Source organism: Lygodium microphyllum, chromosome 19 (assembly GCF_053477565.2).
Source record: "Lygodium microphyllum isolate KBCC chromosome 19, Lygodium_microphyllum_v1.1.10, whole genome shotgun sequence".
Classification (NCBI taxonomy): Eukaryota; Viridiplantae; Streptophyta; class Polypodiopsida; order Schizaeales; family Lygodiaceae; genus Lygodium; species Lygodium microphyllum.
In genome coordinates this window covers 54,271,334-54,284,426 of record NC_141153.1, presented here as the reverse complement: position 1 = coordinate 54,284,426, position 13,093 = coordinate 54,271,334, and the positions used below count along the sequence as shown (strand labels likewise).

The 13,093-nt window shown below is 42.3% G+C and overlaps 1 protein-coding gene across 2 annotated transcripts in view; it reads left to right on the top strand.

Annotated features, from left to right (window-relative positions):
• LOC148019889 (cyclase-like protein 3) overlaps window positions 1–13,093 on the top strand; it is an 86,426-nt gene that overhangs the window by 49,452 nt on the left and 23,881 nt on the right. The gene's annotated exons all lie outside the window — the stretch shown is intronic.

The following is a 13,093-nucleotide window of genomic DNA, read 5'->3' as shown; positions in this document are numbered from 1 at the left end:
CTAGGACCATTATTGGCCATTAAGTGTCAGTGGTGACACTAGGGCCTAGGCATTAATTAATGGATTAATGCATGTCCGAGGGTTAATTAATGTATGGGACCACTTTGGGTTGCAAATGGCTTAGCCAATTAATTTTTGGATGGGCAAGGTCAATTTTCTGGGTATGGATTAAGGGCTGAATTAATTTTCAGAATTAATTAATTCTGAAAATTAATTAAATGATTGGAAATTGCTGAAAATGGATTAAGAAAGCTGCCACTTGGAAAAACTTTCCCATGCAAGTGGGGGAAAGGCTAAATAGGGCTGAAGGGAGAGGGAAATCTCGTTTTTTCATTTTGGAGCTGTTGGGAAGAGGTGTTGGACTGTTGCTGCCAGCTTTTGGGGCCATTTCCCAGCCATTGGAGACCATTTTGGTGATGGAGATTGCATATTCTTGACCTTGGGAAGCTGGCAATTGCTGCTGATGCACTTTCTCGTGAAGATCACAGTCTCTGATGCTCCTATTGTTGTTGGTGCATCCGTTTGGGGCTGGTACAGCAACACAGCAACTGATTTTGATCAGTTCTTCGCGACAAATCTCAGAATTTTCTCTCTACAGCATTCTCTCATCTCCTTCAGTCTATACTCAGCCATTCTCAGCAATTCTTAGCCATTCGGAGGAGATCTCAGCCATTTTTGGTGGGGCTGATTTGTAATTTCTGCAGGAAACCCTAATTTACAGCAGAAATTAGGGTTTAGCAACCACCTTGGGATCCGTGCCAACAATTGAAGGCTCAAGGGACTGAAATCAGCAGCTGATAATTGAAGATTATCAAGGGATTTCAGGAGCCAGCCCATCCCGAATTGATTTGGGGCAGCATTTGGCCAGTCAAGGGTCAAATTGGAGAAGAAGTCCTGGGTGAATCAAGGGGCAAATGACCCAAAAGGCTTGCTGGTCATTTATGATAGTAAGAGCAAATGGTTAGCAGGAGGAGATTGAAGAATCTCAAGTTGTACTCCTTCCAATTGAATGAAAGCTAAAGAAATACTGTGAGGGGCGCCAATTTTGGGGCCAACAGGGAGTCTACTGTCCAAGAATGTTATGGTAAAGTGTGTATTTATTTATTGCTATAATTAACTCTTAAATCAGGTTATCACCATCCATTTCAAGAAGGAAGACTGGTTTCAGTAGGTCACTGGGCAGCTGATATGTATACTTTGTCCGATGCCCTTGCCTCTCTGGGGTGATCACTTGGGCTCCCTTGGTAAGATAACCATCGCGTCTGTAGTTTTAGGAGACCACTAGGCAGCCGATGCATACCCTTTGTTTGATGCTTTGGCTACTTTGGGGTGGGACGCCTTGGGGTAAAGGATAAAGGAAAAAAACAAAGGGCTTTACTGGCCTACTTGTTGTGGCACCATTGTTGGGCTTGAGAGGGGGTGTTGAGTTAAAAATGCATTACTTCACTTAAACAGCCCCAAAACGTGCTTAATTAAGGAAAAAACCTTGTTTATTTAAAAAGAAATGTGTTCCTAGATAGTGTTTGTATTCCATAAGCACAAACTCACTTGGGAGGGCCCAAACTTTCTATAAATAGGTATGCTGCCCTCCATTCAGCCTTAATCTTGTTTTTGCATATTTTAGGTATTTCAGCTTGCTGCCCACATGCCGGACGTGGAAGACATCGCGGTCTAGGCTGGCCATTGTTGTCTATAATTGTCTGCTGTCTGTTTTCAGCTTACCACACACTGTTCGGAGCTGATTTCAGCATGTTGATTGCTGTTGTTGGTATTTTCGTGCGTTTTTGGTCTTTTCCTCTCTCCTACAAGCAACGTTTTTAGTCTTTCTTTCTCCTTACCTACGTTTTTAATCTTTCTCTCTCGCTCACTGCCACCTACATTAGATCCAGCCTTCCTTGGCTATGTTTGCTGGTGTTCGACATTTGGAGGCTGCCTTGCTACGATTCAGGATCCGTTTAGAGTACAACACACTCTCTAGCTCATTACCCGCGTCTTGATCTTTGAGATACGAGAGTTCGAGGTACAGTATTTATTCACTACATAGTGTGTTTGCTACATGAGCATTGTATATTCAAGAGTCATATCATTTTATTTATTCTTTGTGTTCATTGTCTGTGAGTTATCCTAACCCTAAGTGTGTTCTTCTATTAGTCTATGCTTTGTCGTATGGTGTTATTTGTGTTTCTGTGTTACGGTATTTCTTCACACTTGCTATAGTCTGTTGCCCATGATGATGCATAGAGCTATGTGTTGGGGCTGACCATTGCAGCCTTGTACCTTTAACCATTGCAATTACATTGTTTCTTCTCTCTCTTTGTCTCCTCCTCTCTGGGTTCACTTTCCTCTTTCCGTTGCACACTCTCACAATCTCATAGTGATGTAGAGGGTCTAGCTCTAGCTTTGGGCAATAATCTCTTGTATTTGCCTATGGAAGTGCTACTTGTGTCGGGGTTTGGGATATTTGGGTCGACCAAGCTAGATTGCTCAATCAATCAATATCGGCCGTGTATGTATAGATTATTGAGGTTGTGCTTGTGCTGAGACCTCTTGTGAAACGAGTCTCCCTCCTTAGATAGGGTGGTCTTAGCTTGATTTAACACCAATTACAACAAGTATGAAATTCACACAAATTGAAAATGCAAATGTTACTACTTAATCTTGGACATTGAATAGATTGTTTGTCCCAAAACTTGGCGCCCCTTGTAGTGTTTCTTTAACTATTGTTGCAAATGGATGGAGTAAAAATGAGATTCTTCAATATTTTCCACTAATCCAAGTGCGTTTTATTGTTATAAATGACTTGCAAGCCTTCAAATCAATATGCCTCTTGACTTACTAGGGGTTTGATATTCACTTGTGCTCGGAAAATAAATTAGCCCCAAACTCAATGCTAGTTGAATGGACTCTTGGATCCTCCTAAAATACAATGATTTTAACTTTGAAATTCAAGCTTGAAGCCTTCAAATTTGAGCATACTTCTCGAGGTGGTAGTCAAACCCTAATTTCAGCCCTAAATTAGGGTAGATAGTCACCAAAATCTCTACCTCCAGTGGTTGGATTGCGTAAAGTTGAGAAATGGCTGGACAAAGAGAGAGAATGCTATAGAGAGAGAAAATTTAGAGATTTGAAATTGAGCTGGTGACCCAGTTTTCCAACCCCAAATGGATTGATCAACAGCAAGAGCATTGGAGCCACGATCATCGGCTTCCCTTAGTCACGAATACGGAACTGTCCTCATCAAAATGGTCTCCAATGGTTGAGAAATGATCCCAAAATAGACAATAGCAGCCCAACCTCTCTTTCCAACAACTTCAAAATGCAAAAATGAGATTTTCTTTTCTCCTCAACCCCAATTTAGCTTTCTTAAACTTGCACGGCCAAGTTTTGCCAAGTGGTAGCTTGCTAAACTGAATTTCTAGCATTGTCTAGTCCATTAAATTAAGTTTTAGAATATAAATTACAAAAATTAATTTAATACTTATTTCAACGCCTAAAAAAAAATCTAAGCAGTGAACAATTTGTCTAGGATAATTTATCACCTAAGTGATCTTGAGCACTCATTAGCTTGGAATTGACATCGATTAATTAATTCAAATTTCCTAGTGCTAGTGCTGAAAATAATGTCTAATTAAGTGTTCTAGGCCAAGTTTTGATACCCAGTACCACCTAGTACTTGCCAGGCATAACTTATTACAACTTTTGCCTTTGGCACCAACTGATATCTCGGGGTCCTGGGTCCCACATCGTGAAATAGTTGACTTGCACCTCACATGTGCAAGTCACATTTGCACATTTGATTCACTATTTAATCAAATGCTAGGCAAAGCAATAAAGTTTCATGTCCTCATGACATCTTGGATCTCTCTTGCAAAGAAATCTGTAAATTGCCTCTAAGTGGGGCCTTGGTGTCTTGGGGCTATTGTACTCCTAATAAGGAGCAAGTTCCAAAGACGTCCTATCTCCAAGTGGAAGAGACCAAGGTATTGCTGGTTAATGAAATCCAAGACTCTAGATAGTGGCCCAAACCTATCTTTGAATAGATAGTGGAAATAGCCTCGGATCTCGTAATATGTTGAGCATCAGCAGATATAGTACTCTATCTTTGGCTCCACCTAACATATTTGGGATATGCGCTCTTTTGGTGGCAAGGATCTATATCTACCAGTCTCTAGCTCGTGTATTGGTGCCAACCATGTCCTCTTGATGTGTAGCTAGGTGAGATCCATGGACCATTGTGATAACCTTATCAATCTCTGATTGACTCAAGGTTAAGTGATGGTGCATCAAGGGAGTACTGGATTGGGGGTAGCCTGTCCATGCTAAAGCCATGTGACTCAAAGCAAGCTGACATTTGTACATACCAACATGAAGTGTTACCCTCCTTGGAAAGTTGTCAAGAGGACACAAGCGCCAATTGTGTATATCTATGTCTAGATAGATTCCATAGGCTATGTATGTATGTGACCAATCTACGACAACTGGTGTGGCTGCTAGCTTAGCTTTGATGATCTCATGTGGTTTCGAGGCCTTACATGAAATCATCCTAGAAATCATGGATACAAGTGCCTTTCCATTAACCTCCATCCATCATATATGCGACTTGATTGGGTGCGGTGATCAAGACTAGGACCCTACACTTGTACTTCATAAAGTAATGTGGATATGATCAGTGTATCAAAGAGTCACATCTTGGTACGAGGTTCTTGAAACTGCACTTGTGAACACATACTCTCCGAGAGCCACCTAGTGCTGCATATGCTCGGGTTAGTCTAGTGTCTGTTGGCTCCCTCATAGAGAAAGTGGGACTTGTAAATAGCACCCCCAAATATGTATATGAATCCACGTACTCTAACTTCTATCCATATGTGAGTTTAGGTGTTGATCTCTTAGCCCATTGCGGTGCACACTGTAGTGTTAGACACCATCATCTTGGTTTATCAAGGTTCATTGAGAGTCCACTATCTAATGCATAAGAGTGTAGTGCATCCAAATGTCTTTAGGAATCAGCTATAAATACAGTATCATCTACATATAAGAGGAGAGGTATCCAAGTGCTAGCTAGTTGAGCTCCTCTATCTTCTCCTTGGGATATGTAGTCAGCAATCCCATCAATGTATATGTTGAAAAGTGTTGGAGAGAGGGGGCATCCTTGCTTCACCTCAATGGTGGAGTGAATAGGAGCTGAAAGGTGCTTGGGCGCTTATACTCTACCAACAACCCTCTTATATAGTGCTAGAATCCCCCAATTGAGCTCCTTAGGCACTCCCATAGCATGTGGTTTGTGTATCAATCTGTCTCTCGGCACCCTGCATCAACGAGGAAAGCTCCCATTTGGCATGGTAGTGACCTTTTTTCATCATCTACCTTGAAATCAATGAGTTGTAGTGTTGGGCCTCTCATTTCTAGGGAGGGTCACTACCAAGCGAAAAAAGCACCTTCCTTAGAGAGGAAGGGCCCTATATCGCTTGGTAGTGACCCCTTTTGCAGGTATCATGCCTCCAGCTTTGTTTTCTGCCTCGATACAACAATTTCTTGGGGCTAAAAGTGTAAATGACTGCTACCTGTGTGGTGTTGCGGATAAGAAGATACTAGCCATTTCGCAATTTATGATGAAGTGGATGCACTCTAAATATGAGTCCTTCAATGTCTCTTAGCGGCTGTCACGTTCCACAAAGCAGCAATAAATCTGTTAGTCATGAGCCCTGCCATCAATGATTACTTCGAGCGTGAAGATGTGATCCAATATAGAGAGTCATTTCCTAAAACCAGCATGCCCTTGTGCTTTGAGACCCCACATCTCGGCCCATTTGCTTAACTCTTGCTCAAGAATAGAGGCATATAGCTTAGCCAATGTGTGTCCAACCATTATAGTTTGATAGTTATAGGGTAGAGTGGGATCTCCTGACTTGAGGATAGGTACAATGGTGTTTGTGCTCCAACTCTCTAGGAGGCCTTTTCGCACGGCTTTGTTAAACATGTAAGCTAGGAACTCTGCCACCAAATCTCTAGCATGAATTAGGTGTTTGACTACTAATCCTTCATGGTGGTGGGGTCTCTAGGTAGGGCTTTGGTGGATCGGGGAGAGGAGGGTGACCTACAACTGCATAGAGACTAGTTTGTAGGGACCGGTTAGGCACGGAGATCGAGACAGACTATCGTTACACGCAGAAAGAGAGAGAGAGAGAGAGAGAGAGAGAGAGAGAGAGAGAGAGAGAGCAGAGTAGAGAGTGAGCACGTTTTCAGGTACAATGACGAGTGTGTACCTTTAGGATTTTAGATATATATATATGTGTGTGTGTGTAATTACAAGTGCTAAGGGTGTGTTTACACCCGAGCACATTTAAAAGGCACGAGGTCTTTATTCCCAACAACCTCCCACCTAAAGGCAATGTGCCTTAAGAGGAGAAAAGAATAAGCTAAGTCTAGATATGTACAAAGTTGCAATACATATATCTATCCAACTCCCATCATCTATTGGCAATGAGCAAACCGCTTTGGCAGAAGACCCTTCGTGAGAAGGTCTGCAGGATTATCATCTGTATGCACTTTGACAAGCTCAATGCTCTTGCTGTCAAGTACATCTCTAATGAAGTGGTACTTTAACTGTATGTGCTTTGTCTTTGCATGAAAGACAGGATTCCATGTTAGCATGATAGCACTCTGACTATCACAATGAAGAACAAGTAACTCTGTGATGCCACGCTCTCCTACCAGATATGAAAGCCATAAAGCCTCCTTGCATGCCTCAGTGGCAGCCACATACTCTGCCTCTGTAGTAGACAATGCAACACACTTTTGTAGCCTGGAGATCCAAGAGACTGCTCCTCCTGTGAAAGTAAACACACACCTAGAGGTGGACTTTGTGCAGTTCGCATGACCAGCATAGTCTGCATCTGTAAAGCCAACAACAGATGCCTTCTGCTTTCCAAAGCAGACGCACAACTCCTTTGTGCCTTTGGGGTATCTCATAATACCTTTTACTGCATCCCAATGCTTCTTGCCAAGGGTTGCTATGTATTTGCTAACCACTCCGACTGCAAAGGCAATGTCAGGACGTGTAGCAACCATAGCATACATAAAACTGCCAACAGTTGAAGCATATAGTGTCTTGGTCATTTCAGCCTTCTCATCATCAGATGTAGGGTTGTCCTTTGCACTAAGTTTCACATATGGAGGCAATGGAATCCCAATTGTTTTCCCCCCCTCCATGTTGAAACGTTGCAAAAATTTGGAGATATACTCTTGCTGAGATAGATAGAGTAAGCCTTTCGATCTATCTTTGAGTATTCACATGCCAAGAATGTGAGTTGCATCACCAAGATCCTTCATGTCAAAGCTGCCATGAAGACTTTGCTTCAATGAATCCAAGGCATGAGTATCTGTGCCAGCAATCAGTATGCCATTAACATACAAAACCAAGATAAGCAGGCTGCCATCTGTTGCCTTCTTGGTGTACAAGCAATGATCCACTTGACTTCTATGAAAGCCTTGGGATTGCATGAATGTATCAAACTTATGATACCATTCTCTTGGTGCTTGTTTCAGCCCATACAAACTCCTTTTGAGTTTACATACCATTTTTTCTTTCCCTTGTTCAACAAACCCTTCAGGTTGCTGCATATACATGTCTTCATGTAGATTACCATGTAAAAATGCAGTCTTTACATCCATTTGTATGAGCTCCATATCCTCAATTGCAACCAAGCCCAAAATGGTTTTCAATGTAGTCATCTTGACTACAGGAGAGAAAATCTCATCAAAGTCTATTCCATTCTCTTGCTTGTATCCCTTTGCAACCAATCTTGCTTTGTACTTTGGTGAGGAACGAAAAGTGACCTTCAACTTGTAAACCCATTTGCATGTAAGGGTTTTTTGCCCTTTAGGCAACTGCACCAAGTCCCAAGTGCCATTTTTTAAAAGAGATTTCATCTCTGACAGCATGGCTTTATATCATTTATTGCTGTCCTGTTTGTCCATTGCTTTCTTGAAGCAAGACGGTTCACCACAGTCTGTCAACATGACATAATCAGCCACATTAATTGCACCAGGAACAAACCTGTCAGGTTATCTACTGCAAATTTCCATTTTCAACATGCTGTCTTGGCATTTCAGTCTGCAAATCAGCATTAACGGCTTGCTGTCTTGGCTGCTTCTGCACATGTAATGGCTCATTTTCATGGGCAATAGCTGGCTGATCATTTTCAGCATCATTTCCTACATTTACAGGTTCATTTACTGTAGGTATTTGCTGCTGTATAGTGGGAACATTTTGTTGTTCAAAAGGTATTTCTTTCCGGAATACAACCCTACGAGCCTCCCCAGTCTTTTCGGGCTGTTTGTGCATGCGATCTTCTCGGAAGATAACGTCATTGGTGCGTACTACTTTCCTTTTCTCGGGATCCCACAATCTATACCCCATTTCACCCTTGTCACCATATCCTAGGAAAATGCATTTACAGGACTTTGGCTTAAGTTTGCTGCGTTTTTCTTTACGAATGTGCACAAAAGCCTCATAGCCAAACAGTATCATGGGGTAATGCAGCATGAGACAGCATCGTACGGACCTTATCTTGTATGGTTCAATTCATACACTCTGTAACTCCATTTTGGGGCGGATTATGAGGGGCAGTGAGCTCCCTCTTTATCCCTTTGCTGTCACAAAATGCCTGAAAGGCCTTGGACACATATTCCCTACCATTGTCAGAGTGAAGACACTTAAGTGTCTTATCTGTCTGATTTTCAGCCAATACCAAGAAAATTTTAAACTTGTCAAGCACTTCATTCTTGCTACGAATAGGGTAAACCCATACTTTCCGTGTAGCATCATCGACAAAGGTGACAAAATATTTCTTTTCCCCTAAAGATAATCCTGGCATTTGACATACATCCGAATGTACTAACTCTAGAGGAGAAGATTTCAAAGAAAGAGACTTTTTGTGTGACGTCTGTGCATGTTTGCCATAAATACAATGATCACAATGCTCAAAATCAGCATAACGAAGATGAGGCAAGTAACCCAAACAAGAAAGTACTTTTATTCCTATTTGACTCATGTGTCCCAACCGGCCATGCCACAAAGAAACACTTGGCTACTTGGTCACGGCAACAACATGGTCATGAATACGAGATACATGAAGTGGATACAAAGTATCACTCTTGCAACCTCTAGCAATCACTCTTGATCCCTCATAAATCTTCCATGTTCCATCACCAAAGGTGGTATGAAAACCATCGTCATCTAGTTGCCCTGTGCTAATCAAGCTCTTCTTGAGCTGAGGTATATGCCGTACATGCTGAAGTGTAGAGACAGAGCCATGCTGAAACTATAACTGCACACTGCCAATACTTGCAATCTCACATGCATAGTTGTCCCCAAGATGGACAACACCATGTCGACCCCCGTATAGGCGGAGAACCACTCACGATGAGGGGTGACATGAAAGGAAGCACCTGAATCGAGAATCCAGGTATGCATGTCATCATTTGTATTTGCAAGTAGAGCATGTGCACCAAAGTGTGAAGAGACAAGGAGTACATCACTCCCACTGTCACTGTCATGAGTGACTACATTCACCTCTTCAATTTTTACATTGCTCTTCTTAGGCTGACTGTCCTTCTTTTCTTCCTTGCTATCATCTGTCTTCTTGCCTTTTCCTTTCTCTTTCTTCCATTTGTAGCAATCATGTTTAAAGTGGCCCTTCTTGCCACAATGATGGCATTTAACATCTTTGCCACATGATTTACTGCGTCCCTTGCCATCATATTTGCCCTTTCGCTGTGATCTGCCCCTAGTATGCAAAGCACTAGAAGACTTACTGGATGCATTGTTTTGCCGATTCATCTATTCCATAAGTAGAGCACTCTCTACATCAGCATACAAAAGGATCACATTAGAATTGCTCATAGCAGTCCTAAATGTATTCCAACTCTCTGGTAGAGTGCAAAGCAAGAAAGTAGCCTTAAATTCCTCATCAATCATGAACTTCAAGGCAACGAGCTGGCTGAAAATGGAGTTAAACTCACTCAAGTGAGTAGACATTGCTGTACCCTCTTTCATACGCAAATCCATAAGCTTTTTCAGCCAATACACTTTGCTCGCAACACTCTTTTGCGCATAGAGTTCTTCCGGTCTAGTCCATATAGCATATGCAGAATCCAAACCTTCAATGTTGAACAACAAGGCATCAGAAATCAATAGCTCTATGGTTGAGTGTGCAAGCTCATTTAACTCATCCCAATTGTCATGATCCATGTCTGCGGGCTTTGCCCCTTGGTTTTGATTGGCTTTGCTTGCTTCTTTTGTAACAGGATATTGTAGCATTGCTTTTGCCAAACTACAAAATTATGTGCGCCTTCAAGCTTCTTTATGCGCATTAGATTACTGCTGTCATTGCTGCCAGCTATGATTTTCAGCCCAAATGTGACCAAAAAACAGCAAATGCAGGCCCAAAACTGTCACCCAAGTGACTAAGGTACAAACAAGTACCAATCAGCAATAAATGACCATGTAGAAGCACAGATTTCAGATCTGTAATTAAATTTTCAGAAGCACCAAACCATGTGCTACAGAATTATCCAACTGATTACAGTTGTTCCAAGGGCATATACATCACATAACATGAGGAATCCCAAAATTTCAGCTGCAATTTCTGTTGTACATGTACCCACGGGCATAAAATTTGACATGAACGGTCAAAAGCCCCAAAATTTTGTGCTCAAAGCATCGAACACACATCTGCATTTTCTCTGTCATGCATAGAACAGTCCAATTTTGCCAAAATAGAGCAATTTCAGCAAAACCCCCGAAATTTTACCAAGTGTTGATGTCCAAATTGCGTGGAATTCAACCTGCATGTACATAAAATGACCAAATGCTGCAGAAATTTTGCCCAAAGTGCAAAAGCCCCAAATTGCACGGGGTCCAATGTGCATCAATGTCGAGAAATTGGGTAAATTTCAGCCCAATTTGCACATGTACATTAAAAGCCCCAAATGTCGGGGACAAAATGTCACAAATTCCTGCAATTTCTGAGACAAATTGTATTGTTTTGCATCACAATCCTCAAATTTGGGAAAAGCCCCAAATTTTCGGGCCAAAATATGCACAAATCTGAATTTTGTGATTATGTGCGCGAACCTTGGTTAGAACGGAGAGGACTTTTCCAAAAAGAAATAGATGACGGGTCCATTGACTTGTCAGTCGAGCGCCATGATCCCCGCTGCCGGTTCCGTCTGTGCTGGTTGTGCTTGTCAGCGCCTGCTGGTCCCACCCCGCTGGTCGTTAGAGCTGCAGTCATCGCGTCGTCAGCAATTGCCTCGTCGCGCACTTGGTCCACGTCAACTGCAGTCGCCTGTTGCAGTTGACTGTTGCTCCTGCTACCCACACGTCACGTCTGCTGGAGTCGCCCGTATCAGGCCGTTGCCTACTCGCCCAGCCTGTCACACGCTTGCTATTGCCGTGGTCCACGCTGGACCTTCTGCAGCTCACGACTTGCTTGCCCATCCTGTTCGAACTCCGAGAGGCACGAACACCTCAACCGTAGCTCTGATACTAGTTTGTAGGGACCGGTTAGGCACGGAGATTGAGACAGACTGTCGTTATGCATAGTGAGAGACAGAGAGAGTGAGAGAGAGCAGAGTAGAGAGTGAGCATGTTTTCATGTACAATGACGAGTGTGTACCTTTAGGTTTTTAGATAGATATATATGTGTAAGTACAAGTGCTAAGGGTGTGTTCACACCCGAGCACATTTAAAAGGCACGAGGCCTTTATTCCCAACAAGTTGCATATTGCTCCTATCTATTGGCGGATGTGATGGGTTTGGCTGGATAGTGCTATCCAAAAAGCCGATAGGCATTTCTAGAATCTTGAGAGAGAGAGAGAGAGAGAGAGAGAGAGAGAGAGTAGGGCAGGGAGAGTGGTTGCGTGCAGCGGATGCAGGGTTATATGGCAGGCTGCTAGATGGTGACTACTGAAGATGCTGCAGCTGAGATGGTTGGAGTGATGGTAGCTACAAGCAACAATGCTGTGAGGTGTGGAGCTAGTGGTGGAACTGATGCAGCAATGATGGTAGCTACAAGTAACAATGCTGTGATGGACACTGCGTGTGGAGCTAGCAGTGAGGCTTGCAGCACAGTGGCTTTGATACCACTGTTGGATTGAATGCATAACTCAATAGATGTGAACTAGAGTAGAGAGTGAGAGAGGGAGTAGACACATAGAAGCTTGCAAATAATACCTTCACTAGAACGAATCACAAGAATGAAAGTACAAAGGTACAACCCTGAGGTCATATAGATGTACACGTTGAATTGTGTTCACATGAGGAAAAAAACCCTCCCATGCAAGAGGGTAAAAAATGCTTGTGATAGGGTATGTTCACACTAGAACGACTCAAAGGAAAATACAAGGTGTATTTGACAGCTTTGTTTGCTTTGTCTTTTATTTTTCTTGGACTTAATTCTTCCTCTACCATTCACCTTGTCTTCTTTTTATCCTATTCACATCCTTTGTTTCTATCTTCTTCTTTAAGTCAATCTTTTCTTCTTCCTTGCTTCTCTTCTACTCCAATTGGTCGGCTGTCTTGCATATGTCACTTGCTGATCTCTGTTTGGTTCTAACTTGACCTTCTCCTTTTCTAACTTCACAATCTCTATGCTCCTCTCTATGCCAAATGCTACCTCATCTAGCTCCTCCATTGTCGCTTTAGTGACAAGGAGAAACTAATTAAGGTGAGTGTGAGTGATAGGGTGTTCTTGCTCATGACTTGACCTCTTCTGCTGTCTTTTATAAGCTTCATGGGGCAGCTCTTTGGAATCAGAGACTAGCTAGCATATCCAGAATTATCTGAATGGGTCCAATGATTTTTACAAGGCAGCTTTTTAGGCAAGAAGAATGTGGTATGTAAGGACCATTTTTTGGTTTTGGACTTTGGATACCAGTGCATGAGATAAATCTTTGCTGAGAAACACAGGAAAGTTAGATGGGCTACAGTTTTCACAAGTATTCTGTAAATTGTAGCTTTAGTTCTTGCTTTCAAGTGCTGTAAATTATAAGACATATATGTTAGTCTTTGGTTTTCAAGTGTTGTATA